This window comes from Acanthaster planci, linkage group LG07 (genome assembly GCF_054643075.1).
Source record: "Acanthaster planci isolate LZ-2023a linkage group LG07, COTS_SCS, whole genome shotgun sequence".
Classification (NCBI taxonomy): Eukaryota; Metazoa; Echinodermata; class Asteroidea; order Valvatida; family Acanthasteridae; genus Acanthaster; species Acanthaster planci.
In genome coordinates, this window is record NC_141783.1 from 20,166,949 (window position 1) to 20,184,304 (window position 17,356).

Consider the following 17,356-nt stretch of genomic DNA (forward strand, 5'->3'; position numbering starts at 1 on the left):
TGGAGGAGGTATGCGTACTTTATGGCATTTATCAGTGGCGGCTTAGCAGCCCGTACCAGTATGTGGGTTATGATATATTTTGTTGTAATTATGTAAAACATCGTTAGGTGTTTTAGATTTTTGGGGGGGGTGTCAAGATTGTGGCCTTTTTTATGTCAGTTTTTGCTAACTTCAAAATCCGCATGTGACGTACCACTATGGTCCGCATTCCAATTCCACCTACTGGCGAGAATATTACCCTGTCCAGTTCAGTGCACAATCTGAATAGTGCAAAAATCTGCTTGCAGAAAAGAACGGTCCGTTCACCATCAGCCACCTCCCGAAACCAAATTGGCGCAGGTTTCCCAAGGCAGACAGCTGCCAACTCTTGACCTGGCCCAGTCGCAATGTCTCATATTTCCAGAAGCTGTGGTTCTCCCTTCCTAATCCTTCAGTCTGCTGCAAGTTGGAGCAAGGAAGGTCCCTGTTTAGATGATCAAGCTCTCCACAGCTAATTTAAAGTGATGCATATGCACTTTCAGTGTTCTAATCCAATAAATTTCCTCAGGAATAAAGTAAGAAAAATGTGTTCTGAGGACATGTGCTCACACGGTGCCGTTGAGTACATTTTCATCACATGGACTACATGTACAAAAAGATTATGTGTACCTTGGAGCACTGCCAAACCAGACCATACATGTACTTACATGAAGTGGGGTGGGGTTGTATGTACATGTACCTCTGGATAATGGCTCAAGAATATCCTGGGAAAGAGATGAGAATTACTGCTGCATACATGTACAAACTGTACACATGTACATTACCAGCTTACTTGCTTGTAGTTGATGTCAGCGTACATGTACAAACCAGCTTACTTTAGTTGATGTCAGCGTATTTGTTTACCTATAGCAGGCTTACCCAAGTAAGGAACAAAGATCTTTCATTCTGCTCCTCGTTCTTTTTGACTTTTGCTATTCAACTGACTGTACCTCATTAAAGGACATCTAACCCGCCCCCCTCTTAGTGCAAGTAAGATCAGTGTGGTCAATTTCCCAGTTCATTTACAGATGAAAGAACCTAAATACCACTGCGGATTACTGGTTTGTATAAGGATTCCTTCGTACCCATTTCTCATTGGGTGCTAAATTTGCCTGGGAGTGTTTCCTTCTCATGAATAAAATAAAAATGCATACCCATGGAAAGCGGGTCAACCTAGTTCTATATTCATTCGGATTTTTTCTGAGTTCTCTGTTCCTATTTACTCAGGGTATTTTCCCCACAAATCTGACAAGCTTTTCAAAGCATTATTCCCATACTTGTGCACTCCGTCAATTTTATTCGTTCATGTAAGCCCCAAGCTACCTCCCTGAATGAATGCCTTCAATCCTTATGATCTGCAGAGAATAAAACAGCATTGTTGAATATTGCACTCTAAATTATCAGTTGGAAACTCTCAAAAACCCCTTTTTATTTTGGGGTAGTCACAAATATAGGTTGGCTTAATCTGTTTTCAAACCAATTTGGAAAACCCCTGATTTCATTATTCTTTGGCTAATGTAAATTTACAAAGGTACAAAGGTAGTTTCTTTCTCCACCAATATGAACAATGTATAAAGCCCATCATTACCTGATAGAGGTGCATGTACAGTATGTGACAAATTCCAATGTCATTTCCATCCTAGATACTTCTAGGAATTTTCTGAGTCACCACAAATATCTTGCACTAGCTTTGGGCGGTTTAAACCTGTAAGCCTACACGGGCCTTTACACTGTTGTGGCTGCAGGCAGTGCAGACTACAAGTAGTCATCAATATTAATGGTGCCCTTTTTAATGCATACATGTCAATGAGAATTGTCCCCTTGTATTCGTCTGGTACGGTACATTCTCCATTGTGCCAATTGGCGCTGCGTATTCTCTCTGGTTCGGGCACAGTTTCCACCTTCCCAGGGGTTCAGTTTGCATTGTTATTACCAGCTGCATTTCCAATTTAGTTTTAGCACCACTGCCTTTTTTGACATTTAAACCTATACTGAAATGACACTCAGTGTCATTTCACAATAACAATTGCTCCAAAAATCTGCGGGGGGGGGGTTAAATTTTCATTTTTTGCTCCTCAAACTCATCTGGTGTACAGAAGCTTTTCCTAAAACAGACCTTTTTTATCTTAGTGGAAAATAGTCCAGAGAAAATTGTAGCCCCAGTGCTGATAACACAAGAAGTTAGCCAGAGTTTATCCCTCCTGGGGAGTTCATCTGGGAGGTCATACATGTACATGTATGTTTTTGACTGAAGTCCCACAGGTTTGTTTGATGTTGACAGACATGACCAGGCTATGTTATGATCATAAATCATCCATTTCTGTTGTTTAAACATTAGGGGCATGTAGGAGTCAGGTACCCTAGTAGGGTAGGAACCCAGTGTGTTGTCCTTGCTGTACCAGTGTAATCATGAGGGCTATTTCATAATGGTAGAACCCAACCCTGTCTGATTTCATTCATGAAATGAGACCAGGTAACCCAAAGAATAATGTACCAACCTGCCATTTCTCCATTCTTCTGCCCACCTGCTGAGAGCTGAAATTATTCTGGCTCATATATGCAGGGTAAAGAACAGTGTCTTTCAATGGCGTGGGGCTGTCAACCTTTGTATAATCAGGTTTTGGCAGGGCCTATTGATATGTGAAACGCTTGTGCCTCCTGACTTAAATAGGGCGGGGCTTGACCTTACAGTCATACAAGCCCCTGGGAGTACAATATCCATACATGTACATGTACATTAAGCCAGGTCCTTTCAGCATATTGTGTAGTAGGCCTACATAAACCTGCTAAGCTTAGCTGTGCTGTGCACTTTACATGTACATGTACATGTACTCATAGCACATGCACTTACATGTACAAGTCTAATTTTCACATGGTTTAGAGCTTACAAGTTGCTTCAAATTCATACTTCATACATTTTGAACCTGCTTCATATTGGTAGGGCTGAGTTTTTGTATCCTTAGTCTTAGTCTTCAGCACACTAGTCCCTTCTGCCAAGAGTGCTTGGTTTCCAGTATCCTTCAGCATCTAACACTGTGCACTGAAGCAGTACCGGATGCTGGTAATTGTACATGTACTCAGTAAATGTGATGTACTCGTATTTTTAAGGAAAATTGGGACCTACATGTACAAACTACTGTACGTAAGACAGCAGTGGTTTAGATTGTGCCAGTTGTACTGATTTAGTGTGAGAAAGCACACTTGAATTTCTTAAGGGGTGCCATTTTACACAAACAATGGAAATATTGTACATTTGCTAAAATATCCACGTGCGCTGCCGTGGAAAGTGGCTGCGCTATTTGCGCTGGTAGGGAAGCTTTTTAGATGAGCCACATCTTGTATGGATGCATTTACATGCCTCGCATCAGGATTACTGTTTAAATCCTGATTCGATCAAATACTGTAAAACTGTAAGTGTTGGCCTTGAGAGCATTTGGGATAATTTGTGTTACATGTAAATGCATGTACAGTACGTATTCTTGTACATGTGTGTAGGACTGGGAACAAAAATTTTTAAAGGTGTGTTCAGTTAACTAATTTTTTTCCCCAGTGGCTTTGTTTGAATAACACATTGCAAACATGCCATTTATGTCATCATTGTATGTGATTCAGGGCAGATCTCCAATTTGCAATTAAATGGTTGTTATCTTTTTCATAGATGGCTATATTTTTTTGCCTCAGCATCTGTAGATAAGTCACGTGAGGAGTTCTCCATTTGTCATTTTATCCTCCCCCCCAAAAAAAGACTGATAACCAGTCCTTGTTGCTTTTTTTGACCTCTCAAAAGAGATTTAACCCAAAACCCTCATTAAAGTTTAACAAAGAAGAACAAAATGTTCTGTAATCCATCTAAACCACCAGCTGCCAAGTTCATAATTGCACTAGACCAAGGCCATACCTACAGGGGTACATGTTGATCAACATGATAGGATCTTTAGATTTCATTAACTGCACGTTTTAAGCCTCCATCAGGTTAAAGAAGTTCATGGTCAGAATTTTGCCGCAAGCCTACATGTACATGTACAGGTACCTGTATGTATGCATATTCTTTAGTGGAGGGCCTGTGGTCATTTTGTGATTATGTTTCTGTTCGTTTAATTTATATGTAATTATATTTTAATCTAGTGTGAGCTGCATCACCGTGACAAGTTCCGTATCAAAAAGAATACGTAACCCCAAGCCTATTCTGTATTCGTACTGTGTATGATTCAGGCTCGTTTTTTTGGGGGGGGGATTTCACCATCAAAACCCTGAGATTAGTTTGACTTGCGCTGTCCCTGAAGCAGTCCGTGAGCTATGCACTTGACGCTGACCTGCAGCCTGCAGGTGTAATTAGTATATTTTCATTATTGCAGTTCTTGGCATTCATGTTTTAATGCTTGCTTTAAAAAAAAAATGCAAAATCATCTAACAAATTAATGTAATGCTGATTGGAATGCCGTGTATGGCTACCACTGTCAGGTTGCAGGTACTGAAGCTGGTATTGTACACAGGTGAATCACTATGAGTCAGAATAGATTCCTGCGTTCAGTTCTTAGAAGTCATCCATTGATTGTTCCATGCAGACTTCACATGTTGATATAGAGAGTTTCCAATACTCCTGTACATGCATGTGAATGTGTACATTTACTGTACAGGTAGTTTAACCATGGGACCACGGATGGAATGCACTGTAGGCCTCACTGCTACTGAACTCCCAAGCTGCTTTTCAGTATTTCCCAGTCAAGATTTTTTTGTTTGAATGAGACTGGAATGGAATGCTCCATTGGTACTCCACAAGTGGTCTCGCCTTAGGACGTGCCCATCTGCCCATTGTTGATGCATTTTTGACACACTGACACAGTCAAGATACTCTGTGTTGTCTTAACATTTGTCAGTTGGTGGGCTACGTGATTGTTAGAAACATCTTAATAGTGTGCACAATGCCGCCACTGTGTTCTCTTATAAATGGACACATATGTGCCAAATGCTAAAGAAAGTGATTTTTTTTAATCCGATACATTGTAATTACAGCAATAACCCAGTCATTTTGACTACCATTATTTAATATGTTTAACAGCGGTCGCTCTGTTCAAGCTGGTCTATCAATTTTTCCCCCCTACACTTCAACAAAACTGTAAGGACTGCTTAATCCACTCTCACAGCATAGTTCATGTCAACCGCTTTCCCATCACTCGTCTGTAAGCCCGGGCACTGTTTGTTTGCCCTGCATGAATTACTGAGCTGCACGCAGGTGTGAAAAGTCATTCCCTGGCCTTCTATCTCCATCAGTGCCTCAGGATTCTGCCGAAGAGTGATATGCGAATGAGGCAACTGCTCTGCCTGTGATCTCCTTGTATAATTTTCCCTGCTTCTACCTGTAGTAATATTTTGGTCATGTTTTCAAACCTCTGCTTCATGTCTAATGTTGCCTTTGGCTCCAGCCCCCCCAAATAATTGTTCAATCAAGTGAAAGTATTTTGTACTTACAGGTACATGTGTATCCAAGTTTCATGGAATTATAGTTTTCCTTTTGTATAGAAGGGATGATATCCAAAGTAAGGAGACCAAAATCCCGACCTGGATGTCGAGACTGTGGGAGAAATAACTGAGCTGTCAGAGCAGTTACTCATGAGGGCGCTTTGCATGACTTTTTGCATTTGTTTTCAGCTTTAGAAACATCATTACTGTCCTCATTATCTGGAAATGGTACATCTGCGCCAAGTACACCAACGAATGTCCCTGACTCAGTACATGAGGTTGATAGATGTAGTTGTCTGGCATCGCCGTTGTCATTAAAGGTAGCTTGCACCATGGGTAACATCACAAAAATGGGACCAACAAATGATCTTTGAGCGTCTTGAAAGAAGGTAAATAACAGCCTCAGTCAGTCTGCAAAATATATCCAGCCAGAATGCTGCTGCTTTTGGAGAAAGCCAAGTTTGTGTTGGGTGAATGCAGCTGTTGTAGGAATCTGAATCAATGGGTAATACTGACAACACACCGGTGAAAGTCACCTGTACATGTACATGCGTTACAAACTGAAAGAAGAGGATATCAGATGCAAGTAGCAAGTAATTGGAATGTGGATCAGTGCAAGTTAAACTTTGTTGTCAAAAGGGATTTTCACTATCACCCCGGAAGCATACTCCAGACTGGCACCTGTGCATGCTTGGCAACAGGGCTGCCTTTTTCAAGTTGCAGAGCAAAGCATGTGTTCATTGACAAAAACTATGATTTTCTGGCTTTAAACCTCCTGTGTTTCATGCAACTATTTACTTTACCCCGCCAAACACCCAACACGGCACCTTTCTTGACCCACCCTTCTCCCCACCCCTAAATAGATCCCTAAATACATCACATCCTAAAAATAAACTTCTACTCCCCCCTCCCAAGCAAAACAAAAGAACTAAACAAGGCCCGTTCACAAATGATTTCCTAAACACCTATGTGTACAAAAAGTATGCTCATTATGCATTTGAGGATCATGATTCACCCATGACTGGGCGGATCCCAATCTCCCGCTTTGCCCACGATTCCTTCAAGTGAGAAGTATTCACACTGCAAACGGACCGTGGCCCAGACATGTCCATATGGTGTGTGCAGCATTTGCACATTTTGCAGCACAGCAGTCATGCACGTGACGAGAACTGATGCAGTGCCAAAGTAATGAAGCGTGTAACAGCGTAATCACATTTCCAGTACTGACTGTAAACTGATGTACCATTCATTTTTGTAATGAAAGCTCACCCGAGCAGTGTTGCTGTCATGTTTGGCCTAGGCACATGATGGCGGTGCATCTCTGCTTGTATTAAAAGGGCTTGTTAGGAAGTAACCAAATCACTCGTGAAAGTTAGGACCAGTTGTTTGTCTCGTTAAGGATTTTGAAAGAAATATGTGATGACTGCAGAGATAGGGGTAATTTTATCTTGCAATTTCAGGGGGAAATCATTTCTGTTACTCCATCAGAGTTGCAGAAAGTAGTTGCAAAATGTTAGAAAGCAGAAAAAAAGTTACAGTGATACCATACACACTAAAAGATTTTGATTTGAGAAATTGCCTGTCTGCAAAACAATGAAAATTCTCTGATTTGATTTTCAATTTTTCAATGGGAGTAATCCCGAAACAGGCAGAGTAGTGTTTTCTTAGTACATGTACCGTACCGTGAAATAATATCCACGACTCCAAAGCAGAACAAATCTTTGATATTTATTTTGGCTCTAGTGGAAAATAAACAAATAAAGAATTGAATTAATATGTACTTTGTGCTGATATTTAAACAAAGGGTGGTTATTAGTACACCGTGATACAAATCCATATACTCTGAGACAGGGAGGAATGACTGAGTCTCATCCACTATTCAACCAATGCAAATTGATTGCATCCCTTCATCTGAATGTTGAGGACGACACCGGAGATGCTGTTGAACACTGGAGCAATACAGGAAATGTGAGAGGAAATTGGATTTCTCCGCAATGCATTGAAACTGGCTTTACAGATCTCACCTGTATTGTTTTCCACATGGATCAGAGAGCTCTGCGTGCTCCAATTGGCTGCGTCACTTTGACTTGCTAATTTCAAGTATTTGATAAGCTGCAGTTTGAGTGTCCTTCAGAAGGTGAAGGTGAAAGCTTTTGTCCTGTTTGGCCAACAAGAAAAATAGCTCTGTTTCCCAGTGTTAAATTAAAAACAAAATTATAACACTAATTAAGTACCGGTACTACTAATAATACATATTAGCACTTTCTTAACCACAGACTGACATTGGAATGTTCTTAATGTACATTTAGGGAACAGGTAATTGTTGCTACAAGCACACAAGAGCAAGCCACTTTTCAAAGTTACAATTTTTAAAGTGCTCATGTATTGAAATAAGGCTCTTGGTTCAGCACCTAATGTTTGCTTTTTAATCAAAAGATGTGCACATACGTAGGTTCTGCCTGATTTTGCAGGTTGGGTTGAGTAACTACTGGAGAAGCAAATCTGGATTATTTTTTTTTTAATTGTGTGATTGGCTCTGTCGCAGTTTTTCTTTTTTTTAATCCCGAAACTTGTCAGGTGATTGAAAAAAGCACATAAATTTTGATGATGCACTTTCACTTCTAACGTTGGCCCCATGCATCAAACGTAGAAGAGGTGCACGTTATGTGCTGTTAGGCCCTTCTTGATAAATGGCTGCCTCGTTTGCAGTGCAGATGACCCCCGGTATAATTGCACTGTTCTGGTTCAGGCAGACATGACCCTCTTTGACTCTACGTCTTCACTTCCTCCCCCCCCCTCATCAGCCTATCCTACCCCGGAATGTCCAGAATGGAACCAATGCTGGGCTTTGTGTATCTTCCCCAGACAGAAAGATGATTTATGATATCATCTTTTTTTCTTTGTCCAGGTTTGTTTATTGGAAGATATTAGTCTTCAGTTTTTTTCCCCTCCAGATAGTTTGCACGCTTGCCTAGCGGCTGGCGTGAAGTCGGCTAGTGCTTCAGTTGAGCGTGTTCTCAGACTGCTTCTTAAACCGGAGAAAGATACCCCGACTTTGGCAGATTTCTGATTTATCGAGAGGAGGAGGCAGCAAGATCTATCACTTTGACCTGGGCTTTTCATCAAAACTTAATACTTTGTTTTGGTTACATTGCTACTGCAGTGTCACATGAGTAGGCACTTAGGGTAATTAGGCTCTGGGGTAACCCACCCTATGTAGGGGGGGTGCCGTGTCATTTATGAAAAAACGTTTCACAATTTTAACCAAACATTATTGACTGTACCATGTGTATCCTCTTTCAAGCTGTGTGTTTTCTGGTTGACTTTTTCTTAACTTGGCCTACATGAAAAATTTATGCAACTTTTTACTGTTGGTCTTTCATTTCCAGAGGTCAATTTCTAAGCATGGACTCATGCCAGCCTCCTCTGTCTCTCCTGTAATCAGCCCATTTTTCCCCTTGAGGAAGCCTGTTCTTGTGACCAAGTATCCTGTTCATCTCATCAAACACTGGGGCTATTTAACAAGTACATGTAAACAATCGGATGTCCCAGGTCCTCTACTTGGCAGCTAATGGACTGGCTGGGTGTTGGGAGGTCAGCCAGAGGGCACACTGTTTGTCTTAGCTGGAGGTGAAATATGAAGGCCTCACACTGTCAACCACACATGGGATTACCAAATAAGTTGGACACTCAGGTTTAGCAGTTCAGTCTTTAGCATTCTGGTGTCCACTGGAATTTTGTTTGCGGTGTTGATGTATCCAAGCCAGAATGTAAGGTAACACATCCAAGTCTAGTGTCACAAGAACTATAGATGGGACAGGACCATCTTTTGATAGAGCAGGAACTGTTTGTTAACCCTAACAGTCCCGAATGCTACAAAGTACTACTTAGTAGTAAAGTGTAGTACTCAGCCCTGTCGCTTGTAAGAGGACATGAAATTATTATTCTCTGAAGCCATAAAATACAATAGAGAAGACGATGTACCATACAGTGCTGTGGTACTATGAATGCATGGTTTCATTGTTCTCTGTACGAGTAACAACGGAATAAACCTAGCCAGAAATAGTCATTTGTAGCGCTAGGTCCTTCAGGCTCAGAGTGTTGCATAGTATTTTGTAGTACTGAGTACTCTAAGCCAAACAATGCCCGGTACTGTTAGGGTTAAGGGAATGAAGGTGGGTGCAATGTGGCCCATTCCCAAGAGTGAAGGAAGGCAATAGCATGGAGCATTACAATGTAGTTCCTGCTTTACACTACTAGTGCATTGTGGGAGTGGCCAAATTTCAACTGAATGTGCACACATACTAGTCGCTCATTCTCAGCAGATACGTTACATACAGTTAGCATGGGCTTGAGACAGACGCCAAGTCAGGAGTACACATAGGCTGCAACTTCACGTAGCAAGAGTACACTTACACCTATCAGCGAGAAAGTCCTATAGCCACTCGTTAGTGGCTCCCATTGGGCCGAGTGTTTTTTTGTGGCTGTATCCAAGTACTTTGGACAGACACAGCCTCATGGGGGCAGAAGTGTCCCCCAGTGACACCCCAACTGAAGGTGCAGTCCTGCTGCTTTGCCAAGAGAATCTAGACAGGAGTCTAGTTGTTGCACAGAACTCTCTAGCTCTCTCTGAAATAAATCTTAGCGTCTGAACTGTTCAGCAGGCAGACAATTTGGCAGGCAGTTAGAGATTTACAAACCCGTTTCAGTAAGAAATGTCAAGCATATCTCCTGCTATTACATGCGTGTCGTTACTCTCGATGATAGAACAAAATGAAGTCGGTAGAAGAAGAAAAAATATCTGCTCATCAAGTTTTCTGCTTCATCACCTTGGGGAATTCCGGGCAGGTACTACCTCGGCCGCTCTGGCAATACTGTAAATTTAAAAAAAAAAAAATCTGTGGGAGTGAGAAATGCTATGAGAGATGCAATCCAGAAGATGGCAGCGTATCCTGCTGGGAGGATGAATTCCAACCACAGACGGATCACATTTTCAGCATCTGCGAATGAAATCAACAGGGATGATTTATCATGTTATCTCCTCAGCATGGATGCCTCACCATCCGCCCTGACCTTTGGCCTCCACCGTCCCCCCCCAAGCGAGCTCCCAGGTATCCACTCAGACATGATCCTAGAACAGGATAATTTCCCCCTCTGTAACTGGAGTTGAAATTGTATTTATGGAAGGAAACTGCACTGGTGTAGCCGATGGTTTGATTTCTTGTCTGTATGCATTGCCATCATTAGCAACCTCGGGGCAAATCATTTGTCAGTGCAATGTCAACAATGACCATGCAGGCACAGCTGCATGTAAATACACCTGTGCTTGATTATGTTATTCAAACCAGACCTTTTCCATGTATTTACTGGCAGTAATTTTAGACTAATTCTTAATTAGCCCCCTCCCCAAGATTTTATACAGGGATGAAGGGCTTTTCTCAGATAATTAAGAGTCCACACATTTTGTGAGTGTTCTCGCTTTGCCACTGAACTAGCAATAAGTATAATCTTGGCAGTTTTTGGATTCATTCCTTCAAGATGAGGACGGGGTTGCAGTTTCCCAAAATGTGTCTTGAAAAGTTGGCCAAGTCGCCATGATGTGCCGGTGGAATTTGCCTGGAATTTGTGTGGGCTTTGCTTGGCATTCCTGTGGGCTTTCCAAGCAGTGTTGCACCTATGATTACAATGTTCTATAATAAGACCTTTCTTGGACAAGTTTGTGATTTTTACAGTCGTTATTCGGTTAGTAACATAAATCCGTTCCGCTGCCAACCACTGTTATTCAAAACAAACAATGTATTCTCATTTTACCTCTAATCCACCACTTGGCTTACTCATGAGAGCATTCAAGGAGAAGAGAGTTGTTTTGACTGTACATGTTTTGCTTGTATTTTAGTTACAGTGCCAAGTTACAACAGTTACCAGTGGTTTTGGTTTTCCATCAGTCCAAACCTTTTTTTTCTCCTACAGGGCGTTGACAAGGTGGATAATTGGCCCAGTGGGATGTTCATCCTCCAGGCTTGTCTGCCTTACTCCAGTCCAGATTGGTCCTCTGTCACTGTCAATTTAGCTTTCCTCCAGAGTTACAGTAGTGACTGGATCTTGCTGTTCTCCCACCAGCGGGAGAAAGAATGACAGATTGTACATCTGACATTGTGTGCACCCTTCTGGATCAAGAATTGCAGTTTTCTGAAAAGTTGTTTGAATCTTTGCAAAGTACAGTGCCATCTCATTATCCAACCTTCCCAGAATTAGGAGCTTCCTGATTAAAAAACTTTCCATATCTGCGGTATTTTGCCTTTGCTGTGCAATGGCACATGTTTATTTACATGCATAGCCGATTATTTTAAAACGAATGTTCCCTAACATTCGAGCAAGGTCGTTTGATTTTGTATGTATGTCTTTCAATGAATAAGTTCAGGTAAATTAAAAAGTTGCTTCCTTAATTCACTCAGTGTTTTAAGTGAGTTGACAACTCTGGAACAGCGGCTGTCATGCGCATCGGTTACTGATAAAATCCGAGTAAATAAAGATCATGGCAGAATTCATGTGTAGCGCATATGCGTACATGTTTGTGTCTTTTTGGGGGCCCAGAGCAAAATACAATGCTCATTTACCGATTGTGCATTCAGTTGTTGACGTATCGTAAATTAGAATGCAGATGCGGATATGTAAATAGCCATACAAAATCTCAAGTTTTCCATAGGTTTGCGCACTAACACGGATGCGCCCAGCAGGCATCACTTGGTACAAGAGTCAGTGCTTTTGTTTTTATGTATAGCTCTGTGGGTATGCCCGAAGTAAAACCCACAGGGTTAATGAGCAATGTGGACTCACCCAATCCATGTTACACCGAATGGATTGGAGCAGGGGTTACCAGTGAAGAGCAATGAAGAAGGTACCAGGGACAACATGTTAACAAGGAAAACTCACTTTGTTTCTACCTGTCAAAGAATTTCTCTTGTTGATGAAAGTGATACATTACTTCACTCGTGTATTCCAAACACAGCAGTGTGACAAAAGGATGTGTGACACTATAAAGTCGTATCTCGGGGAAGATACTAAAAATGCGATTAATTAAAATTTGAGAATGCCATGTCATACAGGGTATTTTTCAATCCCTGTCTTTCCAACAAGTAAAAACAAAGAAGCCAACACCACCAACTGATCCTCTTGCTGTGTAGACAGTGTCTCAAACCTCAGATCTGACAATCAATAAAAGACCCTCTGGCTTGAAACATGGACATCATGCCGATGAAAATCATCGTGGGAGAAAGTATTTTTTTCTTTGGGTAGCATTTGAAGTGTGCCTGTCCATTACTACTTGAGTGCTGGGGATTGGCGGAGACTGCCAGCAGAAATGGATGAGTGTGATCAGCAGGATGAACGAGGAATCTGTAGTGTGTGGTCATTGAACCAAACAGGGCTGTGCCGAATATCTGAATAACCGAATATTTGATCGATATTCGAATATTTTTCAAATTTGAATATTTGAATGAGAAATTCATGAAAAGGAAAGGAAAATTTTCTTTTGTTTCGAAATGAGAAAAATTGCACATGTACATGTAGGCTTGTTTCAAGCAGAAATCTTACAATGATTCAAAAAGTGAATTATTCATTAAACAATTTAAAAGGAATAAAAATTTAACAACAGGGCAAGAAGTATTGTTCATCTCTTAAATGTTACTAAATTGTGGCTGGAGATACTCCTAGATGTGAGAAGCCATTATATTGATCATAATGTACAATTGTGTGCATTATTGCTACTGATTTTATATAGGTTTGTTCATCAACAATCTGCCGGTTGGTACGACCCAATATTCGAGTATTTGATCAAATTGAAGGTCGACTATTCAAATAGTGAATTAGTCAAATTGATTCAGCTCTAGTCCAGCAATGTGCCAAATCTCCAAAGTGAACACAAGCCAAAAATGTTGGCAGCAGATGTTAGGATTGTAATCACTGTCATGTTAGACTGGCACCTGTGTCCAGCAGCAGCTTGCTTGGAATTATCTTCCCATTTGAATTCTTGTATTGGTTTCACACCCAGCATATGTGTGGTATTAATTTGGTGTTGTTCTTGATCATTTCTTATGTTACCTCTGCTTGATTTTGGGGCGCCTTTCTCACACCCCTATAAAAACCCTCTTTGTTCTCCTCCAGCACCCCTTTCAAGCGCTCCACCGTCACCTTTTACCTCAGATATACACCTGAGAAATAACGAAGCAAATTCACTGTCTGGATTTGATAATATCCCATGGTGTGATTAGATTGTGCGTGATAGTCGCAGGCCATGATATCTGGGGAAACAAGTCTGATCTCTTGGCAGCGACTGCAATACAAAGCTTGAAATGTCAAGGGACAGACCCACAGTCTCCCAAATTGAATGTTTGTTCATTCTGCCAAACCTGTCTTGAGCCGAGTGAGGGTCTTGAACTGGCCTCCTCACCAGTGCATTAAGTATTCAGATAGTCTGGGGCCCTCGGGCCTGGTTTTTGTCTGGTTGTGTGTGCACTTGAATCCAGTAATATTCAGGGGCTCTTTCTGTCTGCAATTCTGCAAGAAATACATGCGGCTACTTTTCCCTTCCCCCCCCTTTTTTTTAATTTCTGTCTGGCCAGGCAGGTGCATTACTCAAGTGTTCTGTGGTTTGTGTCAAGGAAGCGGTGGAAAATGGCATCCAAGATGACAAATGCACATGCATATTTCAGTTATTTCCTGTGAGGTTGAATTTGATTTTTTTTTCTTTTGTAGCAGATTCCAGAGGCCTTTGTTCCTTTCTTTTTCTCCCCGTCTTTTCCCGGATGAGCATTCAAAATAAAACAGCCCAACAGTTGGCAGTATCTATCAGATTTGTCTGAATGATGAGGAGTGAGTAAAGAGATCGGAATGGATCTTGCTGGTGGCTTTTGTAAGATTCAGCAGACTACACAGGCTGTTGTTGGATCCAGTTGGATTTCTTGGGGTGTCTGTAGAGACTTGACAGAGTTACATGCAGTTGAAATCTCTGGCCCAGTATGTACATGTATACATGTACAGGTCTACGTATAACATTTAATTCCAGTCTACAACATTTACTGTGTATTCAGACGTGTATGAACTGCAAGTATTGTGGAAGTATTGCAGGCAATAATTTGATTTTCCCCATGAAGTGTTCTCTTACCCCACACAAAATTACCCCACACAAAGGTGTTTTGACAGTACATGTGCCTAAAAAAATCCCTTTTGAATATTGCAGTGATGCAAAATACCCCCCCCTTCAGATTTTTCTGTTTGTTGGAGTAAATCCTTGAAGCCCAATATTACATGTGTGTGCATGTCACATCAGGGTCACAAAGCATTCAAAAGGTCAAACACTAGCCCCTACAATCTTCATTTAAGAATGGGCGCATTTGTATGCCTGCGGTGGGAGTCAATTAGACTTGGTAATGAAGTTTTATTGCACTCGGGTGGATGAGGGGTTAGACACGGGATGATGAGAGCCCTGTGGGCTTGACTTGCTGCTGCTAATGAGCTGCCCACATGGCTTTCCTAGATCTCTACTCGGGACGACCAATTACACGTACCCTTCAATTGACAATTTGACCAACTTCATTCATGGCGCAGTTGGTTGATGCTCTGAGTGCCAGGAATGAAAGATGTTATCAATTTCTATTTAAGTTTGTCTAAGAAACCAAGGGTTCCCCATTAGAACAAAAGGTACACATCATTTCTCAGAATACATGTTGGTATGAAGCAATGCAATATGTAGGCCTCCTTATGTGTATTTATTTTATCGCAATGCAATAAATCTGTGATGTTAATTTTATCTGGATAGTGTGAAGACATTTGGGGTGATACTTCACCATGAAGAAACTCTAATAAAAATCAGAATGACAGAATTCCACATTCGTGGGCAACTCATCTTGTAAATTGTGATCTAAAATGAGAAGAATATTTTACGCTGAAAAATGAGTACATGTACCGGTGAGCAGCTATGGTTACGGTACATGTATAGCCATAAGCAGAGATGTAAATTGATATTAAGACCGTACATTGTCAGTGTAAAACCTAATGCACATGGACGGTGTGCATGTACATGTACGACATGTGGCCAGCTTTTGAATGGATACAAAGACACCATTAAATGCCAAACAGCTAAGAATGTTATTTACTTCCTGAAAGATAATGTGATGCATTATCATGACCTGAGCGGTGCATATATCATGACCTGAGCGGTGCATATATCATGACCTGAGCGGTGTATATATCATGACCTGAGCGGTGTATATATCATGACCTGAGCGGTGCATATATCATGACCTGAGCGGTGCATATATCATGACCTGAGCGGTGTATTACGGAAAAGTGGTGCTGTAACACCCTGTCCCAGAGACTTGAGGAAATCTGAGAAACCAAAATGGAAGGCGGGGAAAGAACAGCCTAGCCAAACTGACTTCTTATCTACTTTGGAAAAAAAACAGACAAAGTAAACACAGTGATGGAAATAAGGGGGGGAAAATGAATAGCAAATGATGCTAATCAAATTGTCATTTGATTAGCAATTTAAATAATAAATTGACTAGCAAAAACAAATGCAACAATGTGCGTAATAAAAATGTTCGTTTTCCAACGGTTGTAGTGAATGTGTTAATCAGGCCTGTAGACTGCTGCTCCTGCTTCAACCATGGCATGTCATTCTGCCAATTCCTGATGGTGTGGTTCGACGGAACTTTCAGCATGTTTGACAGTTTTAGTAGCAATGTAAATGCGTGGGTAAAGCATGCACGTGTAATAGTGTCAAACAACAGCGTGTATATGTACATGTACGAGAACATGCAGTTTGTGTTACCAAAACAACCGCATGTGCATGTACTGTTCGTGTGTCGCTCACATGTACGTTACTGCACGAACTACATGCAGTGACACAAAACTGCAGCAACTTCGTGCCCAAGACCACCGTTGCTGCGTGTATAAAACGATGGAAACTCGGGGTAAGTGCCAGCATGTTTTTGCCGTTGATTTACGCACAGTCTTGGCTGGCCGTTGCGCACCACGAATACCGTGCCGGCTGGGCAGGCATTTTCAGTGAACATTGGTCGTTGCGCTGTTGTTGGAATAATTTCGGCAATCTAGCCGGCCAGGCGTCGCCACGCAGGTATGTCGAGCATCGGTCGTGGTTTTGCGTGAATCATCAGAAATTTTGACTCGCAAAAAATGCTAATCGTTTTCAGATTTGTCTTGCTTTTCGTCTAAAATGTATCGCCTTTTGCAATGCGAACCCAGTTATTTCCATCACTGAAACATATGCACAAGAAGAAGTGATTTTATTGTAAGTTCCTCAAAATATTTGATAGAAAACAGTTGTTCAGTAATAATTAGATGCGAGTCTGTGTGTTAATAGGTCTGTTGTATACAGGACATTGTGTTAGATTTAAAAGAAGGTAAAAGGTGCAGGAGCTGTTTTTCAGTCATGGAAAGAATATTAATTTGTACTGTTTTTAAGAAAGATGCACATATGGTAATTTTGCATTGAAATGCCCTTGGGATAAATCAGTTAGCTATTTTCACCTTTTTGATCTTGGGGGCAGAAGGCGATATAACAACACTGGGGCAAGTCAGGACTTGTCTCAAATATTTGCGCACAGAAATTTTTCTGTTGTTCAGCCGCACGCAAGTAATGTGCAGAAACACCTCCTGCACTTGCCGGTGAATAATTCACGAGAGCTTTCTGCAAGACTAAAGCATCAAAAACAAAAACCTTGGCGCTTGTTTTGCTGAGGTATTGATCACAAAGGCATGGACTGTGACTATTGATTGTGCTTCGTTCTGTCTCGCCTTGTGCTGACCACACATAGCTTTGCTGGATATTTATGGATGATATTAGGCTGAATTAGGG

At 41.3% G+C, this 17,356-nt stretch overlaps 1 protein-coding gene across 12 annotated transcripts in view; it reads left to right on the top strand.

Annotated features, from left to right (window-relative positions):
* LOC110976179 (LLGL scribble cell polarity complex component 2-like) overlaps positions 1–17,356 on the top strand; it is an 89,984-nt gene that overhangs the window by 18,145 nt on the left and 54,483 nt on the right. The gene's annotated exons all lie outside the window — the stretch shown is intronic.